Source organism: Drosophila erecta, unplaced genomic scaffold (assembly GCF_003286155.1).
Source record: "Drosophila erecta strain 14021-0224.00,06,07 unplaced genomic scaffold, DereRS2 tig00000021-arrow-pilon, whole genome shotgun sequence".
NCBI classification, from domain to species: domain Eukaryota; kingdom Metazoa; phylum Arthropoda; class Insecta; order Diptera; family Drosophilidae; genus Drosophila; species Drosophila erecta.
The window spans coordinates 8148364-8173374 of NW_020825198.1; the positions used below are offsets into that span (position 1 = coordinate 8148364).

The window sequence follows — 25011 nt, forward strand, 5'->3', positions numbered from 1 at the left end:
CGACAAAAACTTGCTGCCGTAGTCATCGAAATTGCAGACGTCTGATGTTCAGCGTTGTCGTCGCACAACGGGGCGTATGAGTGTGCTTATTAGTAGGAAAGTAGATAGTGGTTGCATTGGGCACCGAAATGTAGAAGCACTTTCGACACATAAGGTACCCAGAAAGGAACACAATACAATAGGCAGGAACTAAATAAATAGATATACCAGTAAATAAGGACCTGCAGAGGAATCAGAGTAAATTGTTCCCTTCAAAAAGATTAAAGCACTCTATTTCACATTTTAAAGATACATAACAACGTGCGCTTCTATGCCTTCGTTTGCGCATCAGAAATTTTGAAAATTATTTTTGCGGTCGTTGCCTTTGTGAACTCATCAGCATCAGTCTTTTGCATTTCCCAACGACCAACTAACTTCCAGCATTCGTTAGTCAAAAATTTTCCCAACTTCGTCTAGTTAACAAATTTCCCTTCCCGCCATTTACCCGTTTCAATACTCCGCCAATTTGGTTACACAGAAGAGGCTTTTGTACAATATTCAACGTGTAATTTATTTTAATTAACCAACTTGACAAAGACAAACAGCGAATATGAAGATAGAGTGAGATAGAGTCAGCAAGGAGAGCTGGAAATGAAATTTCATTTATTCATAATTCAATTAAAAATTTAGCAAACATTAAATTAACAACTTGATTAGCGCAATTCACAAGTATTTAATGGGATTAGGCAGGCAGAATTTCATTTAAGTCAGAACGTACAGTAATTGCCATCAAAATAGAAGCACCCGCAGGAGCAGCAGCTGGAAAAGTGATAAAGTAAAGTAAAGGGAACGCGGAGGCGGAGGAAAAGCGGCAGAATCAGCGGCAGCAGCGACAGACAAATTATGAAGCTGGCAATAAACTTCCGCTCAAAATTAGCACAACTTCCTGGCAAGCCCCAAAAAGAGTACCCCTCCCCTGGCCCCGCCCACCACGCCCCCGCCAAAAATACGCTGAAATGCAAAGGCAACGAGTGGGCGAATGGCGATGACGCTTGACAGCGGCGATAATGATGATGGCAAATGGGACGGGTGGGGGCAATAGAATGGCAGGGGGGGTGGGTGGTGGTGGTGTCGCGTTGGTGTTGGCACGTCCTCAAACTGTTGCAGTGATTCTGCAGTTGCAAAATGGGAAAAGCTTTATCGCGGTGGTATTGCGATAGCGTTCTACACTGAAAACATAAATTTAGCCACTACAGAAAGGCATATTTTATTCACATAAATCATTTTCACTCTAAAGGTATCATTTCAAATAATACTGAATTTTCTGTAACAGTTTTACTTTGAAAACTTTTAAGAATTTGTGTTTTTAATTGAAAAATAATAATATTTCTAAGATCATAACTGTTTGAAGGTAGTACGATATTTCAACCTTGTTAGACATAATTTTTTTAGTGTACCTCAATTAGTCATAAAAAGTTTATTAATAGCGCGTGAATAACAGCTAAATAGACTCTGCTACTTATTCAATTCAGTTAGGCAGTTAGTAGTATTTCCCGAATCGCCTGTGCGAAACCCCAGTATTACTTATCGCCTAATAACTTTTACTTTCGGTTTACAAATTGACATTCCCTTTCCCAAAAATATTTACCTTTTTGAACTTTTACTTTTGCTTTTCGGTCGCTAAGCGTTGACTCAACTTGTTGGGGAGTGGCCACCAAAAAAAGTGTTCTGCTTGCTTTTGGCGTGTATTTAGCTTGCTTCGCTCCTCTTTTATTTTTGGAAAAGGTGGCAATCCTGGCAGACAAGCGCAGACATGCACACACACAGAAACACACAAACACAACTTAAAACTTGCACGTTAAAGGAAGCTTTCTTTCTTAAATTCCTTATTTTTCAATCAACAATTTCGATTTGTTGGAAGTAATTACACTATATAACAAATATTTATTATTTAAGCATTATGAAAAAGCCGGAAAATGGGAAAATGCCAGTGCAAACACAGCAACAACACGCGACGCAAGTACAAACAAATGTGGCGGCTGAAAAAATCGATAAATTTGTCGGAGGCGCTGGCGTCGACGTCGCCGCTGGCAGAGCAGCATGGGCGTCGTCAAAGGGGACGGGGTTGTTTTGGTCGAAAAGGGATGTGCAATTGGATAGGGCGGCGGTGGAGGGGGTTGGGGGATTTCAGCCAGACATTGCCGGTTGCCATTCATTATTACTGCCGTTGTTGTTGCTGCTGCAAATGAATCAAAGTTCAAAGTTGCCAAAGTTCAATTCACTTTTTACCCTCTGTATTATATATTCGTGTTTGCTTGCAAATGATTTTCTGTTAACAAATTATTTCGATTTTTGTGCACTGTCAAAAGTCTTTGATTTCTTTTTGCTATTTTTACGCGCCCGTTGGAGTTAGTTGTTGTTCGCTCTTCACTTTGACTGTTTCGCTGCTGTTGCCGTGTCTGGACTTGTGTGTTTTTTGGGGAATTTCTCCAATTTCAATTCGTTTTCGTCTCGTCGGGCCGAGCAACGAAGTTCAACTAATTGCCGAACGTGCTCTAGACTCTGAATCTGAAACTGAAGTCGAGCCTCTGCCGGCGTCGCGGGCGCTCTCTGGGCAGCGCTGCCTTGCATGTGAGCCGGGACTTGGGCTTTTATTACCCAGTACTCGGCGGGTTACAGGGTATCAGAGTTACTTTTCTTACATACTTTTCTGAGATATACAACAGATAAGTTCGTCAAGTAAGAGTAAGCTACTATAGATTTCAATTTCTCTTTTAAAAAGGTCAAACTTTTCATCAACAAAATCGAAACAATCCTTATAATTCAGAAGACGTTGTAGATATGAATTATTCGAATAAAATATATTAGTGTTCGTTAACGGGTATATTTTAGTCGTAATTTGGCAATGTTAGTGTGTCTGTCGGTGTTTTTTTACAGTTATCGTTTGGCGCTCTCTCACATGCAACTCCAGTGGAGCCAAAGGTGCAAAGGTGGGGGAAATAGTGGCGAAAAGCGGGAGGCAGACCAGCAGGTTTCCCTTGGCTAGACAAAAGCAGATGTTGTGCACAGAGAATAATTTTAAATGTATTGGAAACTGAAAGATTAATGGAACTTATAGGAGTATATATAAATATATATAAATCACTGCTAATACTCATAGTAGTTGCTATTATTTCTGTTTAAATTATATTGTATAAATTATATATTTGAGAAATAGAAAATGGTTCTATAAATCACTGCTAGTACTCATAGTAGTAGACCTAAATTTAAAGTTCCCATTATTTCTCTCAGCGTAAAGTTGCCGGGCATGTTGCACTGCGCTCTTGTGTTTTGTCTGTCTCTCCTGTCTGTCCGTCTCTTTCTGTCTGTTTCTTCGGTCTCTTTCTATTGCCGGTTCGTTGCAAATATTTTGCCGGCCGCTCCTCAGTCGCTGCTACTGTCTCTGCCTCTGCCTCAGCCGCAGTCGGCGTCGACGTCGACGCCAGCGTCAACTGCAACTGAGAATCGAGAATGCGAATGTTATTCTGTGGAGCGTGGCTTTTGTTGTTGCTTGCTTTTATTATTGCAACTACTGCTGTTAGTCATTTTCTGTTCTATCGAATTTATTGTTGTTGTGACTGGAACTAGGAAAGTTTATCCAAGAAAATGTTAGATTCCTAGATGTGCCTATACGGTTTTGTGGTCTAAGCAAATAAACCACATATCAGTTAATCTTGTTGGTTTTATGCTAAAGCAATTTCGGGCATTATGTGGTATTAGGGATTTCCTCTTGTTAATTTATTCTATACACTCTTATAATTGCATGTGGTAAAATTACATGCTCTATATCATAAAGAAGTAGCTTCGAAAATATTATTTTTAAGATGTTAATCAATTTAAGCTAGCCTTTTTAGGGCTCGCCACAATTTCACACGGCATTAAAGAGACCAATAAAAACCACGCCTAGCCCATAAAAATAAACTTCCATAAAATTCGCATAAAAATAATAAAGCTTTTGCCACATAACTGCCTAATTTATGCGAATGCCCCTCCCTCAAAAGGTGCCAACTTTATGATATAATCCCAACGAACATGAAGCTAATCCCCAAGAAACCTAAACTTAATTTACAACTGGTACAAACCAATTTTATTCTAGGCAAAACCGAAAAACTTTTTGGTCAGATCGCCAATTATTAACAACTTGCCAAGAGTCACCCTTGTTAAGAAAACCACAATGGCAAAAAAAAGAGAAAAAAGAAGTAAGCGAACGAAATCGAGAAATTTCTGTTTTGGGGCAATAAAAATCTTGTACAGAAATGAAGGGGGATGACTTCAACTTATATCGAGAAAAGTTTCGAGTTCTCCCATTTGGGCAAGTTCAAAAGGGAATTTGTCGGCATTTCAAGAGTTGCGGTTTAATTGCAGCCCGGGAAAACTTTTGGAGGCAGTGGTGATGAAAATTCTGTTGGCAGTTGCAGTTGCACTTGCAAGTTGTTTGAGTGGCAAGCTTGGTGTATTATTAATTAACCATGAAAATGACACCACAATGGAAGCCCACTAGCTATCTTCTTCTCAAAAAGATTTCCACATGTCAACAGCAGCAGGCGGCAAAAGGAAATCTCTTGTCTGTAGACGAGAACTCTCAACTTAAAGCCGCAAAACTTTTCCAAAAGTCTTTGCTAGAACAAATAAATAAGAAAAAATATGGCAAAAATTAATGCGCGTGTAAACGCAGACAGAAACAAGAGGGAAATGGTCTTATAGGAAAAGCTGGAAAAGTTTCAACAAAAGAACTAATGACAAGGGACAAAGCGCTAACGAAACTGAAACCAAACAAAAATGTTGCTAACGAGTAGATAAAATAAATACAACATAAGAAAACAAAACAAACAGAAAATCAGTAACAAAAACAATAGGTACACTAAAACGAAATCGCCAAAATCGGGAAAGAATTGAATCTTTTCAAGGATCCGCGTCTTAAATTCTCTTTCATCGCGAATGTTTTGCTCTTCTATTTAAAATTGTGGTCCAGAGTTCGGTGTTAATTTTGTTGTGTAAATTCTGTCTTGTTATTTTGTTTTGAAGTTCTTTTTCAATCAGTATAGCCTATTGGCTAACTAAACTCGTTATTGGTTTGTGGTCAAATTTTGCAACGTGCTAAAAAATATTAAACAGATTTAATAGCCTTTTTTTGAGTTCAAATGACCATTTACGATGTTGGCATTGGTTATTTTATTAGGTATGCCATTAAAATAAGAACTACCCAAATTGTATTAAAAAAAGTAAATACATATAAAAGTTAATAGGCAATACAATTAATATTATAATATTATGAAAAATTATATAAATTTTAAAAATTTATCGAGAGCTTATATAATAAATTGTCCTAATGATTAGATTGTGCTATTATATTATATTATACAATTTTGTAAAATGTTGCCCAGTTGAAAGGATAGAATGTCTGGGTGAAAAACTAGCAAATAATTTGCAGTAATACGTCACAGCAGGCACATCGGCAGTCGCAAGAGAGAGAGAGAGGGACAATGTAGAGTAGACAGAGACGGAAGCGTGGGAGTGGGGCCAAAGGCAAGCAACTTTTGCAGTTGTTGGCTCTGCCGCTTTTTAGCCAAATGCCAGCGAAGGCCGTTCGACTGACAAAAGTACCGTAAAGCGAGCCAAAGGCTCCCAAATGAGCGAGTGAGAGGGCGATAAATGGCGAGAGCGAGAGCGAGAGAGAGAGGGAGAGAGTTTCAAGCATCCTCCAATGACCAAAGATAGGTTAGCGTTTTTTTTTTTTGTCTATATCTTATGGCTAAAACCTGACTGCAAAACATGGCAACAAGAAACAAAACTAAAACGGAATGTTGCTTGACAAGTCAGCAAAGTCACATGATGGTGCCAGGGGGCTGAGGGGCTGGGGGCCCAGTGGGCAGTGGGCGGGGGGTGGCAGGCGGTATTGCTTGAGGAGCATCGGAAGACTTAGCCAACCATGTCGGAAGCTCCCTAGTTCTATTGCTTTTCAGTGTATCTTTTGAAAACGGCTGGATTTCTCTGTTTGGTAGATTATCGCTTGCTGCTTTTCTTTGCGTTTTTTCCGCTTAAATATTTTATTATTTTTATGCGATTTGAATAAAACAGTTGCATATACCATATACGTACTAGTCTTAGTAACCGAAATGTTCGGAGCTTGGCAAATAAGAATATATGTTCTTCAAATACATGGTTTTTGGTACTAAATAAATTTAGCTAGCTTTTTAAGCTTAAACTTTAGTTTTCCCTAAACCAAATTCTAAAGGGCTTGTGTGAAACAGAGGAATACAAATTTAATGGTCAGCGCGATAGCTATTTCCTCTTTAAAGCAACCTAGTAAACGGATATTGGATGGAAACCCAAAACCTTTTGCTCACTATATATGCTATATATGATGCGAATCAGCAAAGCTTCAAGTTGCTGGGTTTGCGGTAGAATTCCGGCAAAGAGCCCTCATTTCGGATATATGTATGTACGTTTAGAGGGAATGGCTGAGAGGGGGCGCAGAAAGCGACCCCTAAGCATTTGCCGGGCCTCTTTAGATAGGTGCCCCAATCGGGGTCCCCTCGTAAACCTGCCACCATCCGACCATTCCCAACAAGCGCTTGACAAGTAGCTTACAGCCTACGAAACGGCGCGTTTTATAAGCTAACCTCTACAAGGGGTCCACCCACTTTCAGCCCACGCCCCCATATATAGTGCCATCATCAAGGTTACACACTTACACTGCGATACGCACATATGCGGCCTGTTACACTAACACACACGCACAAGAGGCTTTGTTATTACGTCCGGAGGAGGTCTCGCTTTTTTTTTTTTTTGCTCTTAACCATCAGCCAGTGGCTTAGTCAGCAGGGAGCCATTCGAAAAGGTGAGAAAATATATGTGTATCGCAGGAAAAAGTTTAACAAAGTTTAGGTGCAAAAACTTGAAAATCGTTGGGGCATCGGCTTATAAACTTTGCAAAAGAAGTACAAAATTAACGATAAGTATGCGGAGATATCTTCGGGAGATTTTAAAGAGCTTCAAAGGCGTGGAAGCATACAACTTAAAGCAATACTTAAGCAGTTATGAGTACATGGAGGATAACTTGTTTTGAAATTTGTGCGTAAGAGAAGCAGAATTCTTGTAGTGTTCCCCTTATGTAACCCACACCACTGGCTAAGCCCCCAGCACCATTTCGATCATTACGCATGTAAAGAATCCTTGCACATACGCGCTCCAACACACATACCCACCACACGGGGCTAGAGTACACACACCTGAGGACATGTAAATATGTTTGGCTACTGTGCGTAGCCAAGGTATAAACTCATTTCGTGCAATTTCACCTTTCTCTAATTTTCATGTTCGCTGGCATTTCAGGGAGGAGGAGGGGATGGGGCCGAGAAGGATGTGGCACGTGAAAGGATGAGGGTTTTCGGGGCACGGCAAATAGCCCAAAATGGTGACATTGTTGTTTAAGGCTGAGCCAGGGCAGGCAATGCCGCATCTAAATCATGGACACAACCAGCATCATCAGAAAGAAAGGAGTTACCGCCCACCTAGCTTGCCACACCCTTTGACACGCCGCCACTGTGAGTGGCTATTGAGAAATACCCACAAGCTAAGCAAAAATCTCACTTGCAGCCATGGATTTAGCCCGCAACAAAATTCCTTTGAGCACAGGCCAAAAATGTGACATTTTCTAGTTATTTGAAGTAGCATTTCGGGATACCCGTATAGTGGAAGCATCTCAATTTATAGCTGACAGCCAAAACTAATAAATTTTATTAAAGAATTAGCCATATATCTATCATTTCATGTTCTGAATAAAGGCATTAAAGTGAGCTAGATTTCTGAGTCATTTCATTATGCAAATGGTTGTGCAGCTTAAGATTAGCACAAACAATAAATAATGATAATCAGAGTTTTGAGAGTCGTCGTGGTTTTTACTCCATTAGTTTTTGTTCAGTCTCACAATTTAATTAAGATCAATAAGTACAGACAACTTCTCTTGCTGCATAGCTGTGTTTAAATAATAAGTAAATTTTTTATAAACAAGTACAAACTCTCATCCTTAATCCTGCCAAAGAGCTTCAAAAACTATGCAAGTCTTAAATGGGAAAAAACTATTAGTCTGCCCAGGTGTGGACCATGCCTCGAGCACCAAGTAGTTGTTCCTAATAAATGGATTTTTGCCTCTGGCCCAAGGGATGTACCCATGTTCCGGTGTTCCTGGGACCAAAAGGCAGCCAAAGCAGACCTTAACATGATTAATGTTGTCGAGTGCGGTCTGTTTGGTAGGTAGGCAAGTTGGTATAACTCTGGCCTGATGTATTTTCATGGCTTGCATTAAAAATACATGAAATTACATGCAGGCAATCGAAGAAGAACGACGTCCATCTCAACAAGTTTCAATCGATTTTCTCACACATACGTGTATGTGTGGTTGTGCGATGGGAAAAATTATGAGCAAAGTCAACCGTACCGGAAAAATCTCTGCCGAAAATCTAAGAGCCCGAAACCGAGACCGAGCCTGAGCCCTTGGTGTTGGCCATTAAAAATCCAAACATGCCATTGAGACAGAATGCGTGTCAGTCGGTACACGTGTGTACATGTGTGCCTGGAAGTATCCTGCTGAGCCAGCCGTCGGATTCGAAAAAGCCGGAGGAGACACACTGGGGCATCCTCTCCGGCTCCGGCTCCGGCTCCGGCTCCGGCTCCTGCTCCTGCTCCTGCTCCGGTTACTGCCATTGGATGTTGAATGTTGGGCTTTTGGCCACGGCGGAGAAGGTGCGTGTCAGCTCCAATGGGGCTTCGGTTTCGGCCAGGCAATTAGCCTTGACAAATGTGCGGCCGGCAGTTTGGTTTAATGGATAATGTACCTGGACATGGTATGCGAGCGATGGCCACGATGCCGAAACGAAGCGATCGGCCCAAAAACAAATGTGAATTTACTGGCCGAGACAGCAACCGCAGCAGAAACCATAGTGTAAAAGTACATTTTAAGCCTTAAATGTGCATCCGACAGGTTGGAAAATTATTGTTGTTCTTTGGGGTACAAGGGTATTTTAAATTTATGGCAATATTTGTGCATTTTTCTTCCACGTTTTATGAGTTTCTTTATACGTCACTCACTTAACCAGTATTCAAAGTTACCATCGAAATCTTCTCGTATCTTGTTGTATAGGTTGACTTACCTAAAACGAGAGAAAATAAGGAATAATATTAGTTAATAGTTACATTAAGTTGGTTGCGATACAAAACTAACACAAATTACAATACAAACATTTTCTTGCTGCAAAACTGGTAAGCCTTTTCTTGGAATTGTAACTACCTAAGCACCTGATAAACCAGAAAACCCCATGAAAACAAGAAACAATCTTTTGCTCCCGGAAATATAAATGTCATCGCAAGATAAAAGAATGCAGAATCAAGAAGGCTAAACAAATATTCCCATTCCACTGAAATAATGTATCTGCAAATGGCAACCGCAAGTTGAATGATATTTACGCATAAAAAGAAAATAAAAATCAAGCGAATCAGCAACAATTTTGCATCATAAGCGATGACATTAAAAAAAAAACACAGGGTGAGTAGAGGAAAAAAAAATCCCCTGGCAGAGTTTTTATGCCAGCGACAGGCGTGGAAGAAGTGAACTCAAGGCGCGAGATTCATTAAACTTTCATGGCCAGAAGCGGAACAGAAAAGCCATCTGGCTAGTGGATATCTTATCCAGGACGAGGAAAGGATTTGGACGAGGGCTTCATGTGGACCGTATGGAAAGCAGCAAAGTTTATGTGGCCAAATGGAAAGTAACTGCCAATTGGCGTATAACTCAACAACTGAATGCCACGCACAGCGATAGCCGCAAGAAGATACACAGCTTCCAGAAGATACAAATTCTCGGATGGAAAAGCAGATACATATGTATATATGTATATATTGAGGCCGGCAGTTTTATGACTTGACTGGCGCCCAGTTTCTTTAGCATTGCGCGTTTTACGAGCTCAAAGGACCAGAGGGTTGAACTTGCCCTGGGAAACTCTCCTTTTGAGCTTGTTACCAACTTTTTTCTTTCTTCAGGAAAATGCCAGAGTGCACAAACTTCTTGCAAATGAGAGATGGAGAATCCGTTTTAATTGATGTGACCAAGTTCAAAAGTATGCAAAAGGCTTTTCCTCTAGCTGGATTCTACGAACGTGAGCCGCAAACTGAAATTCTCGAAATTATTCAAATGTCAAACCAATTTATTTTCCCTAAAAGTGAATTTATTCCCTAATAAACTGATTGGGAGCGAGAGAAGGGTATTGCAATCAATATCATTTTCTCTGAGTGGCTGTGTAAAGCTGTAAAGAATGAATCTATTTGCAATTCAATTAGAATTTTCATATTTGCGGTTTTGTGAACAAGAATATAAATATTTGAGGAAATGGCAATATGTGTGGCCACAAGAAACAAAACCTAATTGCAATTATTTTTAAATAGAAGAATAGTTATTAGAGTGTAAAATATTATTATTATGTGTATGTTGCATGTAATTCGCTTTTAGTGAGGATGCGGAACAAAAGAAAAACATATTTAATAGATGGCATTGAAGTTTTGAGACACCATTTAAGCCATTTGAGCGTGCTCCTCAAACTGACCACCACAAAGGCGAGAACAACAATTGCCGTTTTATATAAATATTTGTAAAATCCCCTTGACAATTTCCATTTCGATTTCAATTCCATTAGCCTCCTGCTGCTATTGACACATCGCAGTCCAGCCAGCCAAGTTGTGAAGCTGTGAACTCTTTGCGACACATGGAGAAAAATCAACACAGCTGATGGGATGGGATAGCTGGGATTTGGAGGACCTGCCGGCAAATAACGGAAGTGCTGATAAAAGGAGTCACAAAGGCAGCCAGGATGTGGCAGCAAATGTTTCCGCTACACAATGGACGAAATGCGATCTAAATGACCAGGTGTTTTTCTTTTCTTTTTTTTTCGGTTGTGGGCGTGATTATCGCACCCATTTATAATCAGATTGGGCGGTGGGGGACAAACTCATCAAGTTTTAATATTATTGACAGACGTTGGTCTCTCAGTTCTTTTGGTATAACATCACCTTTTTCTATTCTTCTCTCGGATTTTATAGTGCCTGTCTATACCTTATCGCAAATGACATAAAAACTTGGCCCAAAGTTTATGCACTTCTTGCACTTTGATGATGATGATGTGCAGGATGTGTCTCGTTCTCGCTTCCTCGACGCTCTACCTCCTGAAATTATTCAATCGAATGACTGTTTGTTCTGGTTCTTTCTCTTTTTTCTGGTTTTACTTTGTGTGACCAGGTTACAACAAACAGACAACGAGCAGGCAGGAAAACCCCGAGCAGAATAGAAACCAAACCAGAACGCCTCATACATACTCGTACACCATCCCAACTCGCTTCTGTACAAACATTGTCAAAGTACAAAAAAAAAAAAAAATCCAAGGGAGGGGAAAAATCTGAAATTACACACACTGTTCGGATGAGGGGGTAAAGTTGGGGGGCAACTGGTGTTTGTCTTTCGTGTTGGGGGAACAAAAAAAATATATAGCAAGGCAAAGGCAACGGCAAAGGCAAATGCATTGGCTCGGAACTGACAACTCGGTTAAGCTAACAATATTTGAATAGTAAAACCCAAGGATAATGCATGAGTTGGTCAGGTTACCCTGACAAATCTGGCTAATGGCAGGTGAGGGGGCAAAGGGCAGGGGGGCGTGGCCCTGCAACACTGCAATTATTATTGACATGCCCCCAGGCTGCCGTCCTTTCTGCTGTCTGTTTGCATAAAGTTGAGGTACACAAAATTCTTGAATTTCACACAATTCGAAGATCAACAGAAGTTAAGGCCAACAACTTTTGTCAGATATCGATGAGGTGGAGGTGGGAAAAAGTTATATACAAATATAGCTATGTATGAAAAGATAATCCATAAGTATCGATTAGTAATTGAGCAAATTGCAGTATCAAGTGCGGCTTATAAATAATTTAAAAAGTGTATGAACTTGACAATATGGGTTTCTGCACTTAACTCTTTGGGGTGTGATTTTAAGTATTTTAATACAAATTTATAAAACCACTGTTTTGTATACCTTCGAAATGAAGCATTCTAGCTCAGTTGTCAGCCCAATTCTTCATCTACACAGAGCTCATGACAAAAACATAAATTTCCTCAGAATTTTCTATCAGTCAGATGCGCATGTATAATGCATAAGGATCCATCATCAACAGATTGCAGCAAAGTGCGAGGAGTCAAGTGAAAAATTCCAATGAAAACGACCGAAATTATTTACAGCACGAGAAGAGTGCGGAAAATGTGAGTGGGAAAATCTAAAGGCGGGCTGAATTCGAGTGAACAACAAAGCAATAAAGTCAACGAAATTTGATGGCGTTTTAATAATTCAGAAATTTGTTCATCACAAACAGACAGCAGCTGTAATTGATGAGGCCAAAACCCCAAAAAAAAAAAAACAAGACGGAATAAAATCGTAAAATATAAAATGCAAATAAAAATTGGTTTACATATAATATATCCTTCTATATGTATGCTCAATCGCCTGGTAAACTACGCCGGATGTTCAATATTAAAACGTCATTGGACATTAAAAATTAATGTTTATTTAAAAAGGCACAAAATCCGGGACACAATCGGCTTGACAAATACGAGAACGCAAGAAACCGAGAACTACTGTCAATCAAATGGAAATAAATTAAAAAGAATACAAAGAGAAAAACAGATGTAAAATAAACAGCAAAAACTGGCCAAAATGAAAATAAAAAAGGCAGGCAAGTGAAAACCGCGGCTCTTGAAGTTAAGCAGCTTTCAGCAGGTGAAGGAAGTGGAATTCAGGTCGGGATTGTAATACCATTAGCTTTACGGCTGCAAAAGGTCAGCGGTTAATGGTTAATGATTTAACAAAAAAAGGAAATAAATGTAAAAAAAGGTTGCTGATCAATTAAAAAACACTGATTCGATGAACCTTTCGGATACGCTTAATTTGTTTGACCCTTGAATATAGAGGACGTTTTCCGGTTTCTCTTTGTGCTGCTGCATTAATTTACTTTGTATACATTTCATTAACAACTAAAGTGAAAATTATCTCAAAAGCAGGAGTAAATTCTGCTGAGAAGTGGAATTTATCCATAAGCAAGTTTTTTTTCTTGCTGGTGCTTATTTAAATGAAAAGTAAATTTACAAAACGTGCGCAAAATGGCGAACATTGTGGGGCGATGCAAAGGGTTAGAACAAACCTCGGGTGTAAATATGTATATGTATGTATATTTTTATGTATATATGTATATTTTTTATACCCGTTACTCGTGGAGTAAAAGGGTATACTAGATTCGTTGAAAAGTATGTAACAGGCAGAAGGAAGCGTTTCCGACCATATAAAGTACATAAATATATTCTTCATCAGGATCAATAGCCGAGTCGATCTGGCCATGTCCGTCTGTCTGTCCGTATGAAAGCCTCGATCTCAAGAACTACAAAATCTAGAATGTTGAGACTAAGCATGCAGCTTCCAGAGACATACCCGCAGCGCATCTTATCTTAATCGGATTTTGAAGTGGTATATCTCTAAATGTCTAATTTCTATATTTCTAAATGTTCATAAAATCCATAACTCCACTTATCTTAATCGGATTTTGACGTGTCCCTCTAAATGATTCACTAAAAAAAATGCATTCAAATTTGGAAATAATTTTTTTTTATTTTTTTGTAATTTTTCTGATGGAGAAATTCAAAAATGTCGAAAGGCTGAAGTTCCAAAGTCCATAACTCAACTAATCTTAATCGGATTTTGAAGTGGCATACCTCTAAATGTTTCTGGAGCAATTCTCTAAAAATCTGCATTCAAATTTAACATTTTATTTTTTTTTTAATTTTTTGGTAATTTTCGTGTAATTTTTTCTGATGTTATGATGTAGAAACTCAAAAATGTCCAAAGACTCAAGTTCAACAGTCCATAACTCAACTAATCTTAATCGGATTTAGATGTGGCATACCTCTAAATGTTTCTGGAGCAATTCTCTAAAAATCTGCATTCAAATTTAACATTTTATTTTTTTTTTAATTTTTTGGTAATTTTCGTGTAATTTTTTCTGATGTTATGATGTAGAAACTCAAAAATGTCCAAAGACTCAAGTTCAACAGTCCATAACTCAACTTATCTTAATCGGATTTTGAAGTGGCATACCTCTAAACATTTCTGGAGCAATTCTCTAAAAATCTGCATTCAAATTTAACATTTTATTTTTTTTTTAATTTTTTGGTAATTTTCGTGTAATTTTTTCTGATGTTATGATGTAGAAACTCAAAAATGTCCAAAGACTCAAGTTCAACAGTCCATAACTCAACTAATCTTAATCGGATTTAGATGTGGCATACCTCTAAACATTTCTGGAGCAATTCTCTAAAAATCTTCATTCAAATTTAACATTTTATTTTTTTTTTAATTTTTTGGTAATTTTCGTGTAATTTTTTCTGATGTTATGATGTAGAAACTCAAAAATGTCCAAAGACTCAAGTTCAACAGTCCATAACTCAACTTATCTTAATCGGATTTTGAAGTGGCATACCTCTAAATGTTTCTGGAGCAATTCTCTAAAAATCTGCATTCAAATTTCGAAATTAATTTTTTTTTTAATTTTTTGGTAATTTTCGTGTAATTTTTTCTGATGTTATGATGTAGAAACTCAAAAATGTCCAAAGACTCAAGTTCAACAGTCCATAACTCAACTTATCTTAATCGGATTTTGAAGTGGCATACCTCTAAATGTTTCTGGAGCAATTCTCTAAAAATCTGCATTCAAATTTAACATTTTATTTTTTTTTTAATTTTTTGGTAATTTTCGTGTAATTTTTTCTGATGTTATGATGTAGAAACTCAAAAATGTCCAAAGACTCAAGTTCAACAGTCCATAACTCAACTTATCTTAATCGGATTTTGAAGTGGCATACCTCTAAATGTTTCTGGAGCAATTCTCTAAAAATCTGCATTCAAATTTAACATTTTATTTTTTTTTAATTTTTTGGTAATTTTCGTGTAATTTTTTCTGATGTTATGATGTAGAAACTCAAAAATGTCCAAAGACTCAAGTTCAACAGTCCATAACTCAACTTATCTTAATCGGATTTTGAAGTGTCATACCTCTAAACATTTCTGGAGCAATTCTCTAAAAATCTGCATTCAAATTTAACATTTTATTTTTTTTTTAATTTTTTGGTAATTTTCGTGTAATTTTTTCTGATGTTATGATGTAGAAACTCAAAAATGTCCAAAGACTCAAGTTCAACAGTCCATAACTCAACTAATCTTAATCGGATTTAGATGTGGCATACCTCTAAACATTTCTGGAGCAATCCTCTAAAAATCTGCATTCAAATTTCGAAATTAATTTTTTTTTATTTTTTTTGTAATTTTTCTAATGCTATGATGTTGAGGAAATTCAAAAATGTACAAATGCTGAAGTTCCACAGTCCATAACTCAACTAATCTTAATCGGATTTAGATGTGGCATACCTCTAAATGTTTCTGGAGCAATTCTCTAAAAATCTGCATTCAAATTTAACATTTTATTTTTTTTTTAATTTTTTGGTAATTTTCGTGTAATTTTTTCTGATGTTATGATGTAGAAACTCAAAAATGTCCAAAGACTCAAGTTCAACAGTCCATAACTCAACTTATCTTAATCGGATTTTGAAGTGGCATACCTCTAAATGTTTCTGGAGCAATTCTCTAAAAATCTGCATTCAAATTTAACATTTTATTTTTTTTTTAATTTTTTGGTAATTTTCGTGTAATTTTTTCTGATGTTATGATGTAGAAACTCAAAAATGTCCAAAGACTCAAGTTCAACAGTCCATAACTCAACTTATCTTAATCGGATTTTGAAGTGGCATACCTCTAAATGTTTCTGGAGCAATTCTCTAAAAATCTGCATTCAAATTTAACATTTTATTTTTTTTTTAATTTTTTGGTAATTTTCGTGTAATTTTTTCTGATGTTATGATGTAGAAACTCAAAAATGTCCAAAGACTCAAGTTCAACAGTCCATAACTCAACTAATCTTAATCGGATTTAGATGTGGCATACCTCTAAATGTTTCTGGAGCAATTCTCTAAAAATCTGCATTCAAATTTAACATTTTATTTTTTTTTTAATTTTTTGGTAATTTTCGTGTAATTTTTTCTGATGTTATGATGTAGAAACTCAAAAATGTCCAAAGACTCAAGTTCAACAGTCCATAACTCAACTTATCTTAATCGGATTTTGAAGTGGCATACCTCTAAACATTTCTGGAGCAATTCTCTAAAAATCTGCATTCAAATTTAACATTTTATTTTTTTTTTAATTTTTTGGTAATTTTCGTGTAATTTTTTCTGATGTTATGATGTAGAAACTCAAAAATGTCCAAAGACTCAAGTTCAACAGTCCATAACTCAACTAATCTTAATCGGATTTAGATGTGGCATACCTCTAAACATTTCTGGAGCAATTCTCTAAAAATCTGCATTCAAATTTAACATTTTATTTTTTTTTTAATTTTTTGGTAATTTTCGTGTAATTTTTTCTGATGTTATGATGTAGAAACTCAAAAATGTCCAAAGACTCAAGTTCAACAGTCCATAACTCAACTTATCTTAATCGGATTTTGAAGTGGCATACCTCTAAATGTTTCTGGAGCAATTCTCTAAAAATCTGCATTCAAATTTAACATTTTATTTTTTTTTTAATTTTTTGGTAAATTTCGTGTAATTTTTTCTGATGTTATGATGTAGAAACTCAAAAATGTCCAAAGACTCAAGTTCAACAGACCATAACTCAACTTATATTTATCGGAATTTTGAGTGGCATACCTCTAAATGTTTCTGGAGCAATTCTCCAAAAATCTGCATTCAAATATAGAATTTTATTTTTTTTTAATTTATTTGTAATTTTTCTGATGTTATTGTATTGTAGAAATTCAAAAAAATTAAAAAATGTTTGCACTTCCACTAGCTGATTAATGAGTATTACATAGTCGGGCAACTCGACTATAGCATTTTATCTTGTTTTATCTTGACACAACGTACAATTTCGCGGGATATTTTTTTTTGTTCTGTACATCCCCCTTCTTCTGAGTATCCCACTCAATTTTCTTGTCTTCTTGGGTTATTTTTTTTTGTCCTTTTTTTTTGCCTGGCTTTGCTTATGTGCGCACAAAAGCGCGCTTCATTATTTTCGTTTCCGTTGCTCTTCTGTGACACGCACACATACCAGTGCATTACACACACACACAAATAAAAAGAACGCACACACATAAGCGAGAGCTTTGTAGGCTTTTCTCATTTTGCTTGTTCGCATGTAATTTAGTGTAAATTACTTTGAGTAGAAGCCCTCGCAATTTCATTCAACACACACTGAAACCCACGCATAGACATCCCCATTTGTTCAAGAAATACGCATACACATACAAATAAAGGACCCTACACACATACACAGGCATATACACATGTCTGGAAGCCGTCGTCTGGTAGTATAATTTTTAATTGTATTTGCCTGACGTGTTATAAACGATATGAATTTATGCTACACCTTAAGTCTCACCCCAATTTTCATTTTCCCTCGTTGCTTTCGAAATCTGGAATTTGTGTGAAAGCAAAATGGTTTTCTTTTGTCCCCTTTGCAAATTGTCATTTTTGTGTGTTAAATAGGGCTATTTGGAAAGAATCTTGCTATATAGAGAAATACTAATTATAATGCAATAAATATTAATTAAATTCAAATAAGCATCAAAGTTATAATCCGCCATGACAAATTCAGAACAAATTAAATGTATGCATGTGAACTTTCGTATCCTCCTAAGTAGCGAGCAAATTTTCACCATTACCGCAACTTTAACTGCGTTAAAATCTTTTCCTTGAGCTCATCTGCATAATTTGGGCAACAATAAAAACACTGGAAAAACAACAGAAGCACGAAACAAACATCTGCGCCACATGGACGTAAACTAACGACAAAAACAAAGGCAGCCAAAGGATGAAAATAGAAATGAAACAAATCTCTCAAATAATCCATTAATGCGTCTAATCCCGGGGAAATTTCCCATGCACAGGCGGCAGTAGTAGTCGCTTTTTCTCTGCCTCTTTTATTCAGTAAGGTATATAAAAAAAGTATTAAGCACATGTATTCCAGTTATGGGTTAATAACCCCTGCCCCGGTAGTTCGTTATGCAGTTGAAGGCGGGCACTTAATATTACTAGCCGAGCACTCGATGCAGCTGCTGCCCCGAAAAAGGATGCGCCGGAAGGGGAAACATGGGTTAAACAGGCTGCTGCTGCTGCAGCAGCAATGGCGGCATCAAGCAAAATGGCGGCAGCCACTCACACACACACACACACACACATAAACGAACACACATGTAGAGGAGAATGGCGGACATATGCATTGCATGCATATTAATAACACTAAAAACTTGCCACGTCTGTTCTCCCATTCCTCCTTCACCCCCCGCCTTCCATCACATCACACGTACGTAGACAGAAGGACAGTTGAGTTTGAGTGTGTGAGTATGAGTGTGTGTGAGAATTGAATTGCTTCAAGTGCCCTTAAATTGCCCTCATTACATAGACAAACACGCACACACAGTGAAAGATAAAGTGTTGCTACAGCTGCGCTTTTGCAAAATGGCCACACCCACATATTCGCCTCGTTCCCCTTCTTAATCCCCACAAATGTCCCCCTTTTGAGGGGTACAGCCACCTCCCCCCACCCCTTCCTTTTATCGCCACCATTGCAGAGCACTCACACATGCCACTTTTCATTTCCGGCTTTGGATTTTTCACTCGCCAGAGTTGCCTGGCTTTTCCTAAACACAGCATCATCACAAGCTGCATTAGCAGAAAAGCAGTAGCAGCAGCAAAAGCAGGAAAATCTGGAAAAATAAGGGGTGTGGCGATGGGCAAATGCAGTACAGAGCTGCACAGCAGCCACTCATCCATCTACTTATGCCTTATATTTTATCTGCTTGCACTTCTTTGCTTGACTTCTACTTAGCTTTTGCGTAGCTCCCTTCGATTTACATGATGCATACGCCCTGTATGACTTCTGAAACTTATGTATGTATGCCTTTCATAAAACTGTATTAGTTTGTTAATCTTCCTAAGTTTTTTTTTAATTTGTAAAAAATATGTTGCATTATCTTTTCCTTCTTTTATTACTGATAGATTTTATTTTTGTTAGTTAATTCATTTCATACAACCTTATAAAACACCCAATATGCATTTGTTGTGGGTGAACGGACTACTAAAAATAGAAAAAAGAGGTGGGAATATTTGACGTTGAGTCAGGAAAATAAACCATTATGTTGATTTAATTTGTGTTCCATTTTCTAATTATTTTTCGGCAAATTAAAATCAACAGAGGCAACAGCAGAAAATGGTTAAAAGAGCCAAAGGCATCCTCGGCATCCTTGATGCTTCTGGACTGCAATTTTCGGGTTTTAATTTGGTTTGGAATGCGGTCAGCTCGGAAAGCCTCAGTTGCATGCACATTTATAATTTTTAATTATTCCAATGAAATTCCTGGCCCGCAAAAAGCAACCGAAAATTGCGACGACAGACAGACTGGGAAAGGTTCTTCAACAATCTCGCCTTCCATCCTTCTTCATTTCTTATTTTATTTTTTTTGTATATTTTGGAATGGGAATTCTAATAAAAATAGCTTAGCGTCTTCGGGCAAAATGTCGACACTCTGGATGGGATCGGATAATGTGCAGTCAACTCAGACAGGACAAGCCGCAATGTGAAGTTGCCCGCACGAAAATTCAAACACAAAAGTTCAATTTAACGTAAATACTTTTCAAGTGGGCGAGGGGAGAACGATGGGTAAGCCAGCTGCCAAAGTAGCTGGCATCTTCAGCCATCAATAGATAGTCCTCTTTTCTCGGTAAACCGAACCAAAAGTTCGAGTGGGAAATGCCAATGGGAAATGCCACCATTGAGGAAAAAACTACTTAAGGACACGACGTCGAGACAGGAAACGAGCCTCAGATCTTCGCAGTCAGGGAGTGTCGAATATGAAATGTGGCCAGATGATACCGACGCCGCAGGAAGGAGTTAGCCATTCAAACTATTCCGAATTCCGAATGGGAGCAGCTGCAGCGGCAAGTGCATCTGTAGAAATATGAGATGTACAATATGAAATAGAGCAATTGCAGCGAACTGCTGGGGGAAAATAGTCGAAGGAAATGCTGCTTGCTCGTTCAGAAATATTCAAGTTGTGTGACAGGAGTGGAGAGCAACAAATGGATAAGCACTCGTGGCAAAAATGCCTTATTAAATTTGACTTGTATTAAATAGTTGTAATAAAATTTATTAGTAACTGATACCTAATAAATTCTTAATCCTGTAACCTACATTGATGTGTACAATGCTATGACATGTTCAACTATTTTCTTTGCATTTAATCTTATGGGCTGGAACTTTTCTTGGAGATTTCACAAAAGTAGCCCCTTTGAAAGAACACTTCTAAAATTATTACATTATCGATCTTCTGTCAAGAAGATATTTCAAGCGACTTCGATGCCCTAAGTCCACCACCTTTTTCCATTTACATATCGAAGCTTGCAACATATCTACGAATGCCAACGGACTCGTTTGCCATTGTCATTGTAACTCCCCAAAATTTCCATGCCCCCACTCGCCGATAAATGTGGGCGGTGGGTGTGTGTGTGTGGGAGGAGGGGGCGTGGCTGAGACAGACAAAGCACATTTCCGTCAAACACAATAAGTCGATAAAAAGAAAGGGTAAAGAAACGAAAACAAAAAATAGCTAAAAAGACGCAAACGGAAAAACTATTTTCCAATTTTCCGAAATGTAGATAAAAACACACATACACCCTAAGATGTGTGTGTGTGGGGTAGGGGTGGGGGTGGAGACGGAAGGGGCGTGGCAAGAGGTGAAGGTTCAAAGCTGCACAAACAGAGATATGCAAAAATTGGTAATGGCAGAGAGCTGAGGCAGCAAAAGTTGCGCCAAAAAAGAACTTTCCACACGGCGCTAAAGAAGACGAAGAAGAAGCTGCTGGAGAAAAAAGAAGATAAAGAAGATTGTAAAGGGGGCTGAATGGGGCGGTGCTCGTAGGAGCAGCAAAACACGAAGATGAATTATTAGAAACGTATGCAAAATGCTGCATATGCATTAGGGGTTTCTTTTTTCTTTTTTTTTGCGTCTGCGTGTGCATCACGCGAATAAATCAAAAATGTTGCAAAAATGTTGAAATTTTGTGGGAAAATGTTGCAAGGTGTGGATGCTACTACACAATGCTACGCGGAAATCTACACTTGTCTGGGATTCAAGACTGCTACAAGTAATTTTTAAATTTCCATTTATTCATAGAACAGATGGTAAACCAGAAATATAACGCTAAAATATTTAAGGTAATTGCTTAAGTACTTTAAATAACTACGACAAACATTTCATGTTTTTTCCATTTTGGTACAGTAATACAAACGACTTATCAAATTTCAGAATGCAATTTTCCTAATGACTTCATCCGCTGGTCCTTCCAACAAATATACAAAGAGTACTGGGTGTTTTCACAGATTTTCGCTCCCGTTTTGATCCCTTTTTTTTATAAAACGATAACATTGTAGATATATACATAAAAGGGGGAAATGTGTGCGTGCATTGGTGGAAAATTTGGCGTTTTTTCCCGCCCACAACTCACTGCCCTTTTGCAGCACGTCATTCGTTTTTACTGGGCACGTATTCTCCAAAGACTTGGTGTCCCAGCTGCACATTTCGGCTATGTTTTTAATATGCTAAGCACTTCTTTATGCGTTTTACAACACTATCGAATGTGCCAGTCCGCAGCTGCAATGCTGTCGTCCTTCGGCTTTGGCTTCTGTCTATGTATGTAACATATGTGTGTATGCGAGAGTGTGTATGTGGGATGCAGTCACATTGACAGTCAATGCAGTGCGACAAGTCACAAATGTGCATATCAATGGATGTGTCAAAAACGTTGCCGAGAGTTAATAATACATTTCGCATTCCTCGAAGAAGCTGCAGCCACATCGGTGGTATCTGCAAAATGTTGCGAGCGAGGAGGGGCAAAATCCACTCCGACTAACTCCACTTCACATTCGCCAATCGCTAAGTGCATGTCAAATAACCGGGAGTTACGGAGGGGATGAGTGTAGTATCCTATGTGACTGACTGCATCCTGATTATGGCACAGACACGATATATTTGCTCCTGAAGTTTGAAAGTCCAAGCTCAACGCGGCTGGCTGCCAATGGGAAGCAACTTCGTGTTTAGTTAAAAGCACTGTTTGGTTGAATAGCTTTGAAAATAGATAGTTGAAAATACTGTTAACCCTACCCTTGAGTGTTATTAAAACTGCTTGCTTAAATACAGTTGCTTATTATTATGAGTTTCTTTGAAAGCAGATTTAATAATCTCCAGATATGATCAACCCTCCCATAAATCTGTGCTCCCCAAACTTACCCTTTTAACCAACCCCAAAGCTAATCAAAAATAATACTATATGATTTGATGTGAGGGCAACCACACTATATCACTATATCTCTCTAACAATCTCTTACAAAGAAATCTTCGTAATGCAACTCAGCAATAAGCTAAGTAACTGCCATCCTGTGGCGAGAGGATCGAAAGGAAGTCATGGCAAGTAATGAGCGTTCTGCAGTGCTTCAAGCGAGGGTCAGACCATATATATGTTTTTATATATATTGCACACAAGCGGGGTTATCCCACTTCTCACACAACCCCTAAACGCTGCCTCAATTCTCCCTGCTTTCGAGCTGAAAACGATTTATGCCGAGCACGTTTCATGCGAAAGTCGTCGGCACGTTACACTCCAGCAATGGATGGGAGTACAGTCAAACTTCGCTAGCTTAAACTTTTCCAAATTAAATTTCGAATAAGTTGTATGAATTGGAGTAGCGTAACGTTATGGAAAAGCAGGTGCCCTTCAACTATATTCATTGGGATCCTTTTAAAAAGTCAACATAATTTTGAAACTAAAACAGAAAAACGGTTTCTATAGGATTGCCATTTAGGGTGGTGTGTTTGAGCATTACACGTACCTCCTGTGGTAGCCAACACTGGCTCAATCTTCTTATTTCAATAGAAGGCTCCAATTAGGAAAGTTGGCTGTACCTCCCGGAGATAGAACTTTAGTAGAACTGCCAGTACCCAACACTGGCTAACAGTGTTGTTGAATGCAATAATGGCCAACTTCCGTTTAGCTCGAAAGGTTTGCAACAAAACACAACGGATAAACAGGAACGAGCACACGAAAACGGAACGCAACAAAGGGAAGCACTTAGCGGTTTACATCGGCGGTTGGATTGGTTAACAAAACCGAGAGATAGCCATGTGAAAGGAGATGGTTAGCAGGAGACTGGAGCTGGTACGAGAACCACCAACAGTGGTTATGGTCGGACGACGATGACGACGATTTGGCCAAAAGCGAGGCGACACTAGGATCCGGATTATGCAGCTTTGCGCACACACGTGTGCCGAACGTGACAATTTTCGGACAAAGCTAATGATGCTGCGAACTTGCAATTTGTTTAGGAGCAAGGATGTTGAAACGAGGAAGATATACGAAAATTTCAGAACTATACCCATATTTGAGTTCAAGACAGCATAATACTCTGTGTTGACTTTTCCCGCTTTGTTGATAAGGATAATGATAACCAGTCGTTGTACACAGAAAGATAGTAGAAAATTTAAGTTTTGTCTTAAATGTATAGAGCATCTTAAATTCCTGACAAGTAATAGCACATTTCAACGACACCTGACATTGCCTCGTACTTTAGAAGTCATCATACAGGGATTACGAGATTATTCCCAACATTCAAAGTTACCTACTGACAAACTGTAGGATACAACATATTAGCAACCAAAAGGCACGAAATATTAGTAACAAATGTCAAAGTTCATGGCGCTTCCGAGCTCAACAAAAAGAACTGCAACTTTTTAATAAAAACATTGATTGAAACAAGTAGCGATGAGGGAAAAAACAAAGTGAGGAATCTGTTTGACGAGCAACCAAAAAGAAAACAAAACTGAACCCTGATTATGAGAAACCAGGCAGGAAAAATGGGGGCGGGGTCACAGGGCGTGGCTCTGGCCGGAGCGTGTAATAAATTAATGAAAAGTTGATGAAGCCGGGACAAAGGCGATGTCGGGACGAAAACGGAAAAAAAATCGAAAAATATTTTGTCGCTCATCAAACAATTCAAAGCAGGGAAAGGGACCGAAGCGCAAAACTTTTTTCATTAACAATACGAAATCGAGAAAAAGTCAGGCGACAAAAGTTGATGATGATGGCACATATATAAAATTCTTGATGGCTGGCCTTCAGTTTATTTCATTTTTTTCGGCTTCTTGTTTTTCATGATTTCCCAGCACACACACACACACATACACACACACACACAAACACACACATAAGCATTGAAAGAGAGATGGCTACAGGCAGACCAAGTGTTGAAAGTTGTTTTAATGTTAATGACATTTCATTACGCGACAACGGGGGTGAGATATCCTGTTGACAAATTGCTCAACATATTTTATGCCGCAACACCCCCTCCTGCGCCATCACATAAGCACCCTTCTAATGGACACCCATGGACAATGCAGTGGTGCTGGTACACTCATTTCATCAACCCGAAGGCCTGGCCTGTGCCAAATTAAATAAATAAATAAAGCATCAAGCATACGCACTGTGGTACAGTAGATAAATTTAACACATCCCATCCATATTTCTTTTTGTCAGTGCGTACATATGTAACAGTACGTGTATGCGTGTGTGCTGGTGTGTGTGCTTGTGTGTGTGTACATTTCTCTAGAGCATCTACTTGAAGACCGAAGAGGAAGCAGAAACAGAAGACGAAGGCGCCCAGAGAATGCCTCTTGATGTGCTATTTTTACAAATTTTAGGTTAAAATACTTTGGCCAAGTGGCTCTGGCAGCAGCACAAGCATGTGTCAGG

The 25011-nt window shown here is 38.3% G+C and overlaps 1 protein-coding gene across 10 annotated transcripts in view; it reads right to left on the reverse strand.

The window, feature by feature from the left end:
* The window catches only part of LOC6544279 (protein alan shepard), a 125928-nt gene that overhangs the window by 89796 nt on the left and 11121 nt on the right, over positions 1–25011 (reverse strand). Inside the window, exons 1-2 of one of the 10 annotated variants that reach the window (XM_026977806.1) lie at positions 2269–2547; positions 1628–1908 (exon numbers count right to left, since the gene is read on the reverse strand). The exons of the other annotated variants lie outside the window; for them this stretch is intronic. The gene's annotated coding sequence lies outside the window, so the exon portion shown is untranslated. Of the gene's footprint in view, positions 1–1627; positions 1909–2268; positions 2548–25011 lie in introns of those variants that run through there. 10 annotated transcript variants of the gene reach the window in all.